Raw genomic sequence first — 12,455 nt, forward strand, 5'->3', positions numbered from 1 at the left:
TCCCCCAAGATCCGACAACCGCTCGTCTCGTCCGTAGGTGCACTCCAAAACGGACGCTACACTCGGACCCAACCTCAGATCGCCGGAAGACCAAGCCTCAGGACAAGAAAGCAGCGAAAAACTTGACGAGAAGAAAGCAGAAAACCGTGCAGAATGAATCGCACAGAGAAGGGAGAAGGAGGAGAAAGCTCGAGGCTTGAGTGAAGATACGAAGCACTGCTTCGCTAGCGAGGAAACGCGTCTCAGTGTCGCGCCCGCGTCCCTTCCTCACGCGCGGAACAAAACCGAAAAAACCAAACTCTGGTTTGGTTTTGGTTCAGACTGAACCAAACCAGCAAAAACAAACCGGGCCGCCCGCTCAAGGCCCACGGGCTTGGGATTTGCACCCCCCCTGTGCACGTGACGCCCGGTTTATGGATTTTCGGCTCAAACCCCCCAATCCACTCGATTTGGGCTTGGCCCGCGCATGCGTGTAGATCCCCTTATCATTGCTAAGCAAGGATGGAAGGGCTTCCTATATAAGCCCTTCCAAGCTTCTCCACTTAGCAATGTGGGACTAAAAACACTAGCAAAAAAAATACTTTGAATTTAAAACAAAATTCTAACAGATCGTATATCTCCTCATTGTAAATCTCTAGGACCGTAACCTGGACGAAGAGAGCAATCCCGAATGCGTCACCGCCGACGTCGTTTTCATCTTAAAGCCAACATCGTGTGGCTCTTCACGGATCCAGTAGGCCCATACATCATGATAGTGCACTTGGCGCCCAGACTCACGCCCTCCATCCTCGACGCCACGAACCGTCGGTAGAAGCCCTCCAGGTCCTCGTTCTCCGACATGGATACGCCGTCGAGGGCGAAGTCGCGGTAGCCGATGTCAGTGAGCACGCGGAGTGAACGGGCATCGGCAGCGATCTCGACGACGGCTGAGGACTTGTCCTTCCGGAGGTCGGCAGGGGGATCTCGGATCCGGCCGATGACCTTAATGGGGTGGTCCGCGAGGGAAGGAGGAGGATCGAGGCGGCATGGGATTTAGGGTTAAAGCTGGGGAAGGAATTAATCCGACCCAATTAGTTAACTATCCATGTTAACATGCTTCAATTATCCAACCAAGCCATGCATTAACAACCAACTAATGAATTCAACCAAACAATGAATCCACCATTCTAGTATCTCTTATCAATTTATTTGGTTAAGTATCAATTATTAATCCACCTAAAATGATCAAAATCTCACTGACACAAATTCACTTAATCCATCATATTAATCACTCTATTAAAGGCGTTTACCCCAAATTCTTCGGTAGCTTCAACTCCATTGGATACTTGCCCACGGTGACCGGTGGCAGGTGATGTCCCCAACTTAGAGATAGTTGCTGGTAGTCAGTGATGGTTGACGGGGCGATTGTGATACAACATCTTAAACACATGGGAGCATATGCATAGATAGTGGCCTGCTTATGACCAGAAGTCATAACTGGTGGCAGGGAGCTAGGGCACAAGTTTGGTGTGATGATTAGTGTTGAGACCTTGATCATCGACTAGAGGGGGTTGAATAGACGGTCATCCACTTCATTCACTTTCCTGCACTTGTTAGCACAGTGGAATATAAAACAACTACAAGTAATACAAAAGTTAATCCTAAAGACAAGAAGGAAAGAACAACAAACCATAATACATGTTTCATTTAGCATGATTTAGAAATGATGCTCCTACTTCATGGCATGTCTGTATGGTGGACGATCCCTCAATCGATCGGTGGATCATCCCGACACTCAGGCTAGCTCAAGCCTCTTTATCTGTGGAGAAACCTCACTACAACATTGATCAAGAGCACTTAGATCATGAGAACTTGGAGACTTTAATTAGGGGGTAATCACCTCTAATTTCTTCACCCAAGCCAGCCATCTCAATCTTTATTATATAGAGCTTGGGGGGGAAAAAATCCAAGCTATTTTCCCACTACTAGTCGATTGGTAAAGTTATCAGTCGACTGGCCTTTATAGAATATTAATCATTGTGTTGGTTAGTCCTAGGAAGATCGTACCGACTCCACTGTACACAAATTTTATACAAGTGTCAAACCTTTCCTAAACAACCTATTGCGTTCTTTATAAATTAAATTAGGAATTGCAAACGGAACTTAACATTATTGATTCCAAATTTAACTTATCTATTCTTAATGATTTAGATTTGGATCGTAAACGATGCTTAACATTATTGATCCAAATCTACCTATGTTATAAATTCAATTAAATATTAATTTCCAAAATTAGCTTCCAAGACTGCATGACGAGGCACTAGTCCTTCTTGGGTATGAGATCATCCACCACCGCCTAGACAAAGCCTTTTAATTAAAACTAATATTTAATTTCCTTAGATAACTCTAGGTTTAACCAAAAAGAATAATCGAATCATAAATTCAAAAAATAAAAAAACACAAACTCGAATCATAAATTCGAAACTCTAGAATTATATGTATCTTGTGTTTGGAATTCATACAAAAAAAAACTAGCATGATGCAAAAAACAATTGCTAGTTATACCTTTTCTTTGTATGCTAATAACCTCGAGATCTTCTGCCGTATTCCTCGCCTCCTCTTGGACGTCGTGTGGACGACGATCCTCCAAGATGAACACCACCCAAAAGCTCCTCCTTCTTCTTTAATATTCGGCCACCACCACCACCAAGGAAAAAGAGAGCAAGGAGAAAGGAAAGGGGAGAGGGCCGACCACAAGAGAGAGCACAAGCAAGAGAATAAGAATTGATCCCTCATGAGGCCTCTCCACCCCTTCTTTTATAATACTTGCCCAAGGCAAATAAGGAAAGACTTTTACAAAAAATTAAAATCTTCCTCTTGTTTTTCCTTTTCTCCTTTTTAAATTCCTTTTCTTCCTCTTGATTGAATGGCTGGCCCCTTGCTTGGGCACCAAGCAAGGATGGTCGGCCCTTAAAAGAAGGAATAATAATCTTGTAAAAATTTTATAAGCAAAGAAGGAAAGTTCTTATAAAATTTTACAAGCTCTCTTTTAATTTCCTAATATGATATTTAAAAAAGGAAAGTTCTAAAAATTAAGACAAAGTTTTAAAATTTAAAACATCTCTTTTAAAATTTCCTTTTTTATCATGGTTACAAAAAAGGAAAGTTTCAAATTTAAAACTCTCTTTTAAAAAATCATGTGGATGGTTAAAAAAGAAAACTTTTAAAACTTTCTTTTAAACCATGTGACCTAATTCAAATAAGAAAAGTTTTATAATTTTAAAATCTATCTTTTAAAACTTGTAGATATCTACAAAGAGAAGATTTTAAAAATTCAAAACACCCCTCTTAATTTGAATTATGTGGCCAGCCCCTTCATAAAGTATATGGTCGGCCACCTTAAGGAGAATATGGTCAGCCCCTTTGGCTTGGTCACCAAGCCATGGGTCGGCCCCTTCTTGGACACCAAGATGGGCTTCTCATGAGTGAATATGAGGCATTAATGAGGCTACGACAGGGACCTAGAGGAGAAATTAGTTTTGGCCTCCCGACGAGCTTGAGGATCCCGTGTTTGCCCTGAACACACAACTCAAGTTCATCAATAATAATTTATTCCACTAGAGAGTTATTATTGCACTACCGCATCAATCCCAAATTACATTATGGGTTCCTTCTTATCATGAATGTGTTAATATCCTTGTGTTTAAGATATCGGATGCCCACTAATTAATTGAGTTACTGACAACTCATTTTAATTAATGTCTTAGTCCAAGAGTAGTACCACTCAATCTTATCATCATGTTGGACTAAGTCCACCTGTAGGATTTTAAATGATAATCCTTATGAGCTCCTCTTGGGGACATTATCAACCTAGATTACTAGATCACGGTTTCCTTCTATAATCAACAACACACACTATAAGTAATACATTTCCTAACTTATCGGGTCTTTTGATTTATCGAACTAAATCTCACCCTTTAATAAGTCAAAGAAATAAATATTAAATATATGTGCTTGTCATTATATTAGAATTAAGAGCACACACTTCCATGATCAGTATAAAAAGAAATTACCTCAATGGTCCTACTCAATACACTCTAAGTGTACTAGTGTAATTATATAGTCAAGATAAATTAATACCTAATTACACTACGACTGTTTTGATGGTTTGTTCCTTTTCATCTCAGTCGTGAGCTACTGTTTATAATTTATAAGGAACTGATAACATGATCTTCTGTGTGTGACATCACACATCATGTTATCTACAATATAAATTAATTGAACAACTACACTTAGCATATAAATGTAGACATTTTTGACCAATGTGATTCTTTATTTTAAGATAAATGTTTACAAAAGTTAGACTTTTAGTATACACTCTACCACATTGACCCCAAAGACTTGATACTAGTCGACTATCATACTTACCAATTGAATGGTCTTCATAGGCTAAGTGAACAGAAGCATTCTATTCGCTACCAATCGACTACTAACTTTAGTAGTCAACTGGTAACTTTGCAACTATAAACCATAAATTCTACATCTTTCTGAGTTGTTGGTTCTCAACCACCAGTTGTCTAAGACATATACTAGTCAACTGGTAAACCCTAAACCTAAGATTTTACCCCAGTACAATCACTCATGCACTTATCCTCACCCACACAACTTGACCTTGTCTTCTAGCCTCCTCCATCAACTTTGCATCTCTCAGATGCTTCCTTATCCTTCATGCTTTACCTTTAAGAGCTTTCTTCAGCTTTGTTCTTGTCGTTGGGTCCTCTATTACCAAGAGGCTTCTCACCTCTAGGACTTCAACTTTGCCAAAAGCTCCTTACTCCAGGACTTTACCTTCACCAAGTCACACTTAGACTTAAGTTGTCAAGATCATAATTAGACTTACACTACCAAGACTCCACACTTGGACTTTCATCTTTGTCAAGATCACACTTGGACTTTCTTTGCACCTGTCACTTGCACACTCAATAGCGTATATCAAATACAGATGCAAATCTTAACTTAAACCCTTTGCCCAAATATTAAAACCTAGACATACAATGATTGCTCCAACAATAAGGACATAGCTTGGGTGCTCATCTTTTGATATACTCCGATTTTTTACGGTCGGGGGAGAAAAGACGGCATCGAATTAGAGCTTGGGTGATCGACGTCGATGAGAAGAAGAGGTAATGATGGGGCAATGGTTGATCAGTCATCTTGGTTCAACACAGGGGGGTGATGACGGCTCCCACATGGTCAGTGGCTATGATGTTGCCTGGGTTGCAATGGTCGGTCAGCATGGGGAGGCATAAGAAGAAGAGGGCTCGGGTGTGAGGGAAATGAGGCGGTGATGAGAAGAGGAGAGGGGCTTGGGTGAAAATGAGAAGAAAATAAGGGATTTAGGTTTTTATACTTAGCGTTAATGAATTAAACCTTATGTTAATTAAATCAATCAACTCTCACTTAAGAGATATTTCAAGCAGACTTTCTCTTAGCCTAATAAATTTATCCCCTAAAATGTTTCATCTGAACTCGGATTAAATCCTAATTTTTTTTAAAAAAATCTCAAAAATTCCTACAAGATTATTTCTCAATTAACTATATTATTTAATTATGAATTGGTTGTCGTATAAACATTCTCCCCCACTAATAAAAATTTGATCCCCAAATTTCCTACTTAGGTGTGATAAGTAACACAATAGCATGTTTAAATCGGTTCCAACACTAAATAAGCTATACTCATCTCAAGTAAATTGTTGGATTGAGACGCACATGGGAGGGGGGTGAATCACGTGGTTTTGAAAAACTTTTTACTTTTTGAATTAGTATGTAGCGGAAAGACAACACAAAAGCAAAAGCAAGTAAAAGTAAGAGATACAGTTCAGTTTTACTTGGTTCGGAGTCTTCGACGACTTCTACTCCAAGACCCAGATCCTGCAGACCTATCAATGGGTAATCCACTAAAATACCTCTTCCGAAAACTACTAAAAGAGGACATCGAATACAAGAGAAAGAATAGGATAAGTGTAACACGCTACACTTTCCTTTGACAATAATTAAGTACAGAATTGTAAATTCATTACCCAACACCTTCTAAAATTAACGGATCAAGCTCAGTGTTAGACGACTCCTCGGTGGTAGTCAGGTGCAGCAACATCATAGCAAAACAGTAGCAAGAAGGCAGTCAGAAAGTCGATCGAACGCATAGAAGCTTTTGTGGAAGTTGTGTGTTGAAGTTTGGTCGAGACACTCATTTAAAGGGTGTGGAAGGCGCCTTCCATAGACTTGAAGTCACTTGCAACATGTAAAATCTGATCCCAAACTCATTACTCCTATCTACAACGAATCTGAATTCTATCCCTTGGAAGGCGTTTTCCATAGAACCAAAGGCGCCTTCTATAAATAGTACGAAGACATCTTCCAATGCTTGAAGGCGCCTCAGGTATTATTCACCTGAGGCCTTTTTGCTCCTTTTACCCTCCAAGTTAGGTTAGTCCAACACGATAATATCTAACCTATAAAATGAAATAACATAATAATAATATAATTAATTTATGACTTAGACTTTGTCCTCCAAACCAAGATCTATTCATTGTCACAATTTAGATTTCTAAAATAGACATAAATTGGATTGACGCCTACTATCCTCTTAACTGGGGCGCACCCTCATTTAGTCATTCTCCTCCAGTGACTTACCTTCACTGATCGTGTGTCAAGTTACCTCCTTGATGTCAATTTAATCCACTAGGTCTTCCTGTCGGAATCGCACATTCGGACTTCGCCACTCGGGAATCACATATCTCGATCTCCTGTCGAAATCATACATCCGAACTTCATCACTCGAGAATTGAACATCCTGACTAGACTTCTTGTCTGGTATTAGGTCATCTTGACCTGTCAAGTTAATCAACCCTGTACACTCGATAACAAGGTTAGATTACGATAACACCTAACTTAACTCACTTGTCATTCATCAAAATATGAGCTAGATCGTTAATGCAAATTACACCAATAATCTTTTCCTTTTTGATATAATAACAATTTAGGTTAGAGTTAGGAAAAGCTATGCAAGAATAAAATAGACATGATTCAAGAGAACTTAAAATCAAGTAATTTAACTTTCTATTTTATTCTCTTGATCATTTTATGGTTAAGATTTTTCTTTTTCATACTTAACCTTTACCCTTCTCATTTAATATTCATAAAAAATAATGTAGATAGGTATAGCAAATTGCAAATACATAAGCAAGTAATAAGTTGTGTAAAGTAATAAAAAACTTACAAATCTATTAGAGGCAGGAGTTAGTAAAATTTAAAAATATTTTAACAAAAAAAATTTATTGTTTAAAATATTTCAATATTTTGAAAATTAATTTTGCAACATAAACTATTTGTAAAACTAAATTTTGAAACTCATAGATTTCAGCAATAATTGAAATTATTTTACAAATTATCTTTTCAAAATATTTTTGAAAGTAGTTTCAAAGAATTTCTCCAATATTTGAAATATTTATAAACTAGTTTTCAAAAAAAAATATTTAAAGGTTTTTCAAAGATATTTTTCAAAGTGAAAAAATAACCTTTGAATACAACTTTTCAAAAGATTTTCTGGAGTGTTTTTTAAAAATCTTTTTCAAAATATGTAAAAAGAATTCAACACACTTGCATTTTATTAAAAAAAATATAAGAATTTTTGCAAAGCAAGTATCTTAAGAACTAGTATTTTTGTCGAAAAAAATGAAACCAATTTTGAAAGTGATTTTTGCAACAAGTATTTAGGAAAGGAAATAAATTATTTTGAAAATCATTTTCAATTACCCTCCCCCTAAACCTTATATATTTAATAAAACATTCATCTACAAATTTAGCCTTAAATGTCTAGCCATTAGTTACTAACCACATATTAGAAGATAACAGTGTTCACTTGGTTAATCAAGTTAAGTAAATGTATCCAGTTAGTGTTTGACTCAAATTAATTCCTTAACTTGATCTCTGTTTTTTTGGTATCTTTCACCCAGACTTGTGTTGATGCACTGATATAAGCATCCGAAGTATAGGCAATAGGCCTATGCATCTCATGCTATTCTAAGTTTTTGAATACACAATCAAGATAAACCTATTGTATTTATGAGATGCTCGATACCTAGATCTATAGGAAGATACTTTCAATGGATTTGATCTAGTCTAAGACCAAATTAATTTTGAAATACTAAGAAACTAGGAATTTTTAGAAAGAATTTTTCTTAAAATTTGTAAATCATTTGAAAAATTATTTGAAAATAGTAGACTAGTTTGAAAAATTATTTATAAATCATTTGAAAATTTTATAATTTTTACCACTCTATATCCAAATAGAGAGGTAAAAAGTAGCTAATTGTATTGATCAAGTAAATAGAATATACAGTGTATAATAGTGCACTAAATATAATCAGGTTTGGTCATCATCAGCAAGTGAAGGTGGGGGCTACTCAGGGACTCGCAAAGCTTGAAGAATCTGCCAAAATCTGGTGGTTATCTCCTCCCGGAGAGAGCTGAATCCATCCAAGACTAACTACTGGATTTGTACCGAAGACTCCTCAAGTCAGGCAAGTCGGTCCTCGACGGATAGTGAAGTTGAGGGTTGGGTTGAGGTCGAGGGCTGGGTCAGAAGAGGTCCAAAGAGCTCCTCAGCCGTAAATATCAGCAACTCCTCCCCCTCAGCCAGAATGATAGATGGAAAATTATCCTCGGCCTCGTCTGGAATGTCTGGCTGTGGTCCCACTCTCTAAGCTAGTCCCTCTTGAGTAGTGACATCTATATGCACTAATACAAGCTGTCGCTGACCAATCTCATCATATGCACTAAGGGAGGTGGGCGTACCCTGGGTCAAATCTACCCCTATGGTCGAGAATATATAAGTCAAAATATGATAATAGGGTATATGAACCTAATGCCTAGTGGTGAGACTAGATGCATGGATGATATTCTAGAATATGTGTAATGCAATATCGATGTCTAGGCGCTGACATAGTGCATACAAGAAGAAAGAGTAAGAAGGTCACATCATCACAACATCGCGAGATATGATAAATAAAATGTAGGCGGTCAGGACTTTGATACAGGACATAGTCCTGTACCCTAAGAGAGAGTAACCTAAAGTTAGTCACAGTAGGTAGTTTCTCCTCTCCAAAAAAAAAATACATGTGGATGATATCCAATGTAATGTAGGAGTAGGGTTCTTCAAATGGAAAATCCCTACTAGGAAAACATAAAAATAGACAAGCAGACCTCCTAAGTCCTAAGCTATCATACAATAGAGTGGGGGAGAAGATAAAGTCCTTCCCAACAACTCTAGCGGAGTACGTCAAATCATCAATCTTAACTAGATTGTTATAAAACTGGGCACACAAGTTTAAGTCAATCGAATGACTATAATAAATTAGTCTATCTAATAGTACCGGGTGAAGAATGACCTACTTAGAAACCTAGTTTTAAGTGCAACATATGAATACTGTAGAAAATCTAGCCTAAGTTGTTCGGTGGAAAATCTAGCATCGATAGATGGGGTACTACTGGAATTTGCCCGGGATGGAATAACATTTTATTTTTTTCTAACATAGTTTATACATGCAAATAATTTTAAAAAAAACATATAAATGAAGAAAAGGACTAGATAGGTTGAGTTAGATGGTACCTAGGAGGCATAGTTGGGGTTAGGAAGGAGAAAGATGGAGAAGAGGAAGAGAAGCACTGCTGGAAGGCGCCTTCCCTTGAGGTAAATGTGAATAGAGCAAAGGCTCTATTCACTGTACAAATGAGGGTTGAAGGCGCCTTCAGCTCGATGGAAGGTGCCTTCTACCGAAGGTACCTTTAGTCAGTTAGGGCGGGAATTTTCTCACCCTTCCGAGGGTGCCTCCGATTGTATCAGAGGCACCTTTAGTGACATTTTTTTGAGTTAATTTAATTTTAATTTTAACTTGATTTAAATTTAATTTAAATTGTAATTTGATTTGAATTTGAATCCTTAGTCATCTCACCCGATCTATATTTTCAATCAGAAAATTCTATAATTTTATGAGATGAGTTAAGTTAAATTTCAGGGGTTGGTTTAACTTGTATTAGATTTAAGTTTAGTTTTGGATTCAACAAATAACATTCTTTGGATAAACTTCTAAGATACGATGAGTCACTTGGACATCATTAGAGTAACCACGCCTTCAATTTTTTTTTCAAATGCTCCTATCCACTGAACTTAATATAAAACTTTGGTCTTATCAGTTAAGATTAGTAAAGGGTAACTTTAGTTAGTTCCACTAAGCTAAATGTATTAGGTCGAAGCTATATCTTCCTAGACATGCATAGGCAGAGTTTCCTTAACCTACTATCATCCAAAATTTCTCCAGTATCATTTATCAAGTTAAACTTTTATTCCTATTTATGCTAGTCCTAGTTTGATAACTTATTATTTTTGGAGGTGCCAACTAATTTAGAGTCTTTTCCTAAATTATTAAACTTTAGACTTAAGCTCTCATCTCTCACTCTCTTCTTTTGATCACATCAAAATAAAATTAGGATAAAAATATTAGAAACTGAAAAATATAAATTTGAAAGTTTCCAAGGAGTTAAGGAAAGGTACTAATGTGAAGATTTTTTTTTTTCAAAAAATATTCTTTCGAAAATTAGAATTTCTAAGATTAACAATCATAATTATCCAAATTAATTTAAAAAATTGTTTAATACTCCAAAAAAATTCTAAAAAGTTTCCTCAATATTCAACAAAAGAATATGGAATAGAAAAAAAAATCATAAAAAATATCCAAGTATTTTAATAGAAATAATTTATTTTGTACAAAATCATAGTGTTTGCAAAATAAATATAAAAAATAGATTATGTCCCAAAAAAAGTATTCTGTATTTTTTTAAGTATAAAAAAAATTAATGATAGAACAAAAATTAAAAGTTTGGAAAATCAACTTTCATGAATTTTTATACTTAAAAATTAGTTTTTTGCTAAATAATTTATAGAAATTTTAATAAAGACTAAAAAATTTTGAAAACACTTTTATAGACAAAGAACCAACTTGTCTATTATCAAAAAAAAGAATTTGAATAAGGAAATCTAAATGAAAACTCGCACGAAAAATATTTTAAGCAGATAACATTCATTTTTTAAAATGAATATTTAAAAATAATTTTTTTATTTTAAAATTTTGGTTACTTTTTTTAAATATTTAAAATGTAATGGTAGTCATATAAAATATCAGATTTTAAAAAATAAATCTCCAAAAAGTTTAAAATTTTAAATTATAATTTTTTAATCAAGAATTAAAAGAAAATTATTTTTTCAATGAAAAATCCCAAAAACTTTTATATGAATAGATTATTTATTGTTTCAATACAGAGAAAAATTTCAGCTAAAAAAATGAAAAGTAAGTATATGAAATTAATTTTGCAAACAAAATTAAAATACATACATAATCATGTATTTAACCTAAGTATGATTTAGGGATTCAAAATAAATATTTACCTACTGGATTAATAAGAAATTTCTTTAAAATATATTTTCGTGATACTTTTTTAATTTAGCCATTATAAAATTTAAAGTACAAATTTAGGCTTCTTGAATTTCTTGAAACATTTGGATTAAAACATATAGAATTATTTTTCACTTTCTCAATTTGATCTTTCAAAGTTTCATTTTTAATTTTTAATTTTTAATTTTTCATATATTTCTAATAGACACGAACATGCTAAATTTATTTTTAATTCTAAAATTTCCTTTTTCAAATTCTTATTTTTTGTCTTAACTTTATATAAAGATCTAAACATTAATTTTATGCTTGAATATAACTCATTTGGAGGTAGTATATATGTCTCACTTACTAGACCCGATTTGAAGTTGGTTACGTCCTCCTCACTACTGCTTTCTTCTATTGTGGCTCCCCTTTCATATATACTCTCCTCTTGGTGACTTGTCATCAATGCTAGTCCAGTATATTCCTCTAATTTGGATTCTGATGATGTCTCATTCCAAGTTGCTTTCAATGTCTTGTGCTTCATTGTGCTTGGCCCTTTCTTATTGTCCTTCTTTTTCAAATTTGGGTAGTCATCCTTGATGTGTCCTTATTCATTATAGTTATAACATCTTACATTCATTGCTCTTCTTTTCTTGGCCTGCATTTGATTAAATTTATTAGATCTATTTTTTTTTAAATTTCCTTACTTTAAATATTATTTCATCATCGTCGAGGAAAGTATCGGTGTTTGATTCATCCTTCTTGGCTTTTAGGGCAATGGTGTTCAATTTTTCTATTTCTTCAGTATTTGTGCATCGAGACTCATGAAGTTCGAAAGTAGAAAATTGATTTTCAAGTATACTTACCTCGAGATCCTTATAGATGTAGTATGCATCTACTAAGGCTAACTACTCTAGAGTTCTCGGAAAAGCGTTGAATGTGTACCAGATAGATGTTGGAGTTGCAAGGTTGCAAACATAGTCC

General features: G+C 35.1%; 1 pseudogene; it reads right to left on the reverse strand.

Annotated features, from left to right (window-relative positions):
* The window catches only part of LOC121994625, a 34,270-nt pseudogene extending 22,255 nt beyond the window's left edge, over window positions 1-12,015 (reverse strand).
* Window positions 12,016-12,455: the final 440 nt, after the last annotated feature.

This window comes from Zingiber officinale, chromosome 6A, assembly GCF_018446385.1.
Source record: "Zingiber officinale cultivar Zhangliang chromosome 6A, Zo_v1.1, whole genome shotgun sequence".
Classification (NCBI taxonomy): Eukaryota; Viridiplantae; Streptophyta; class Magnoliopsida; order Zingiberales; family Zingiberaceae; genus Zingiber; species Zingiber officinale.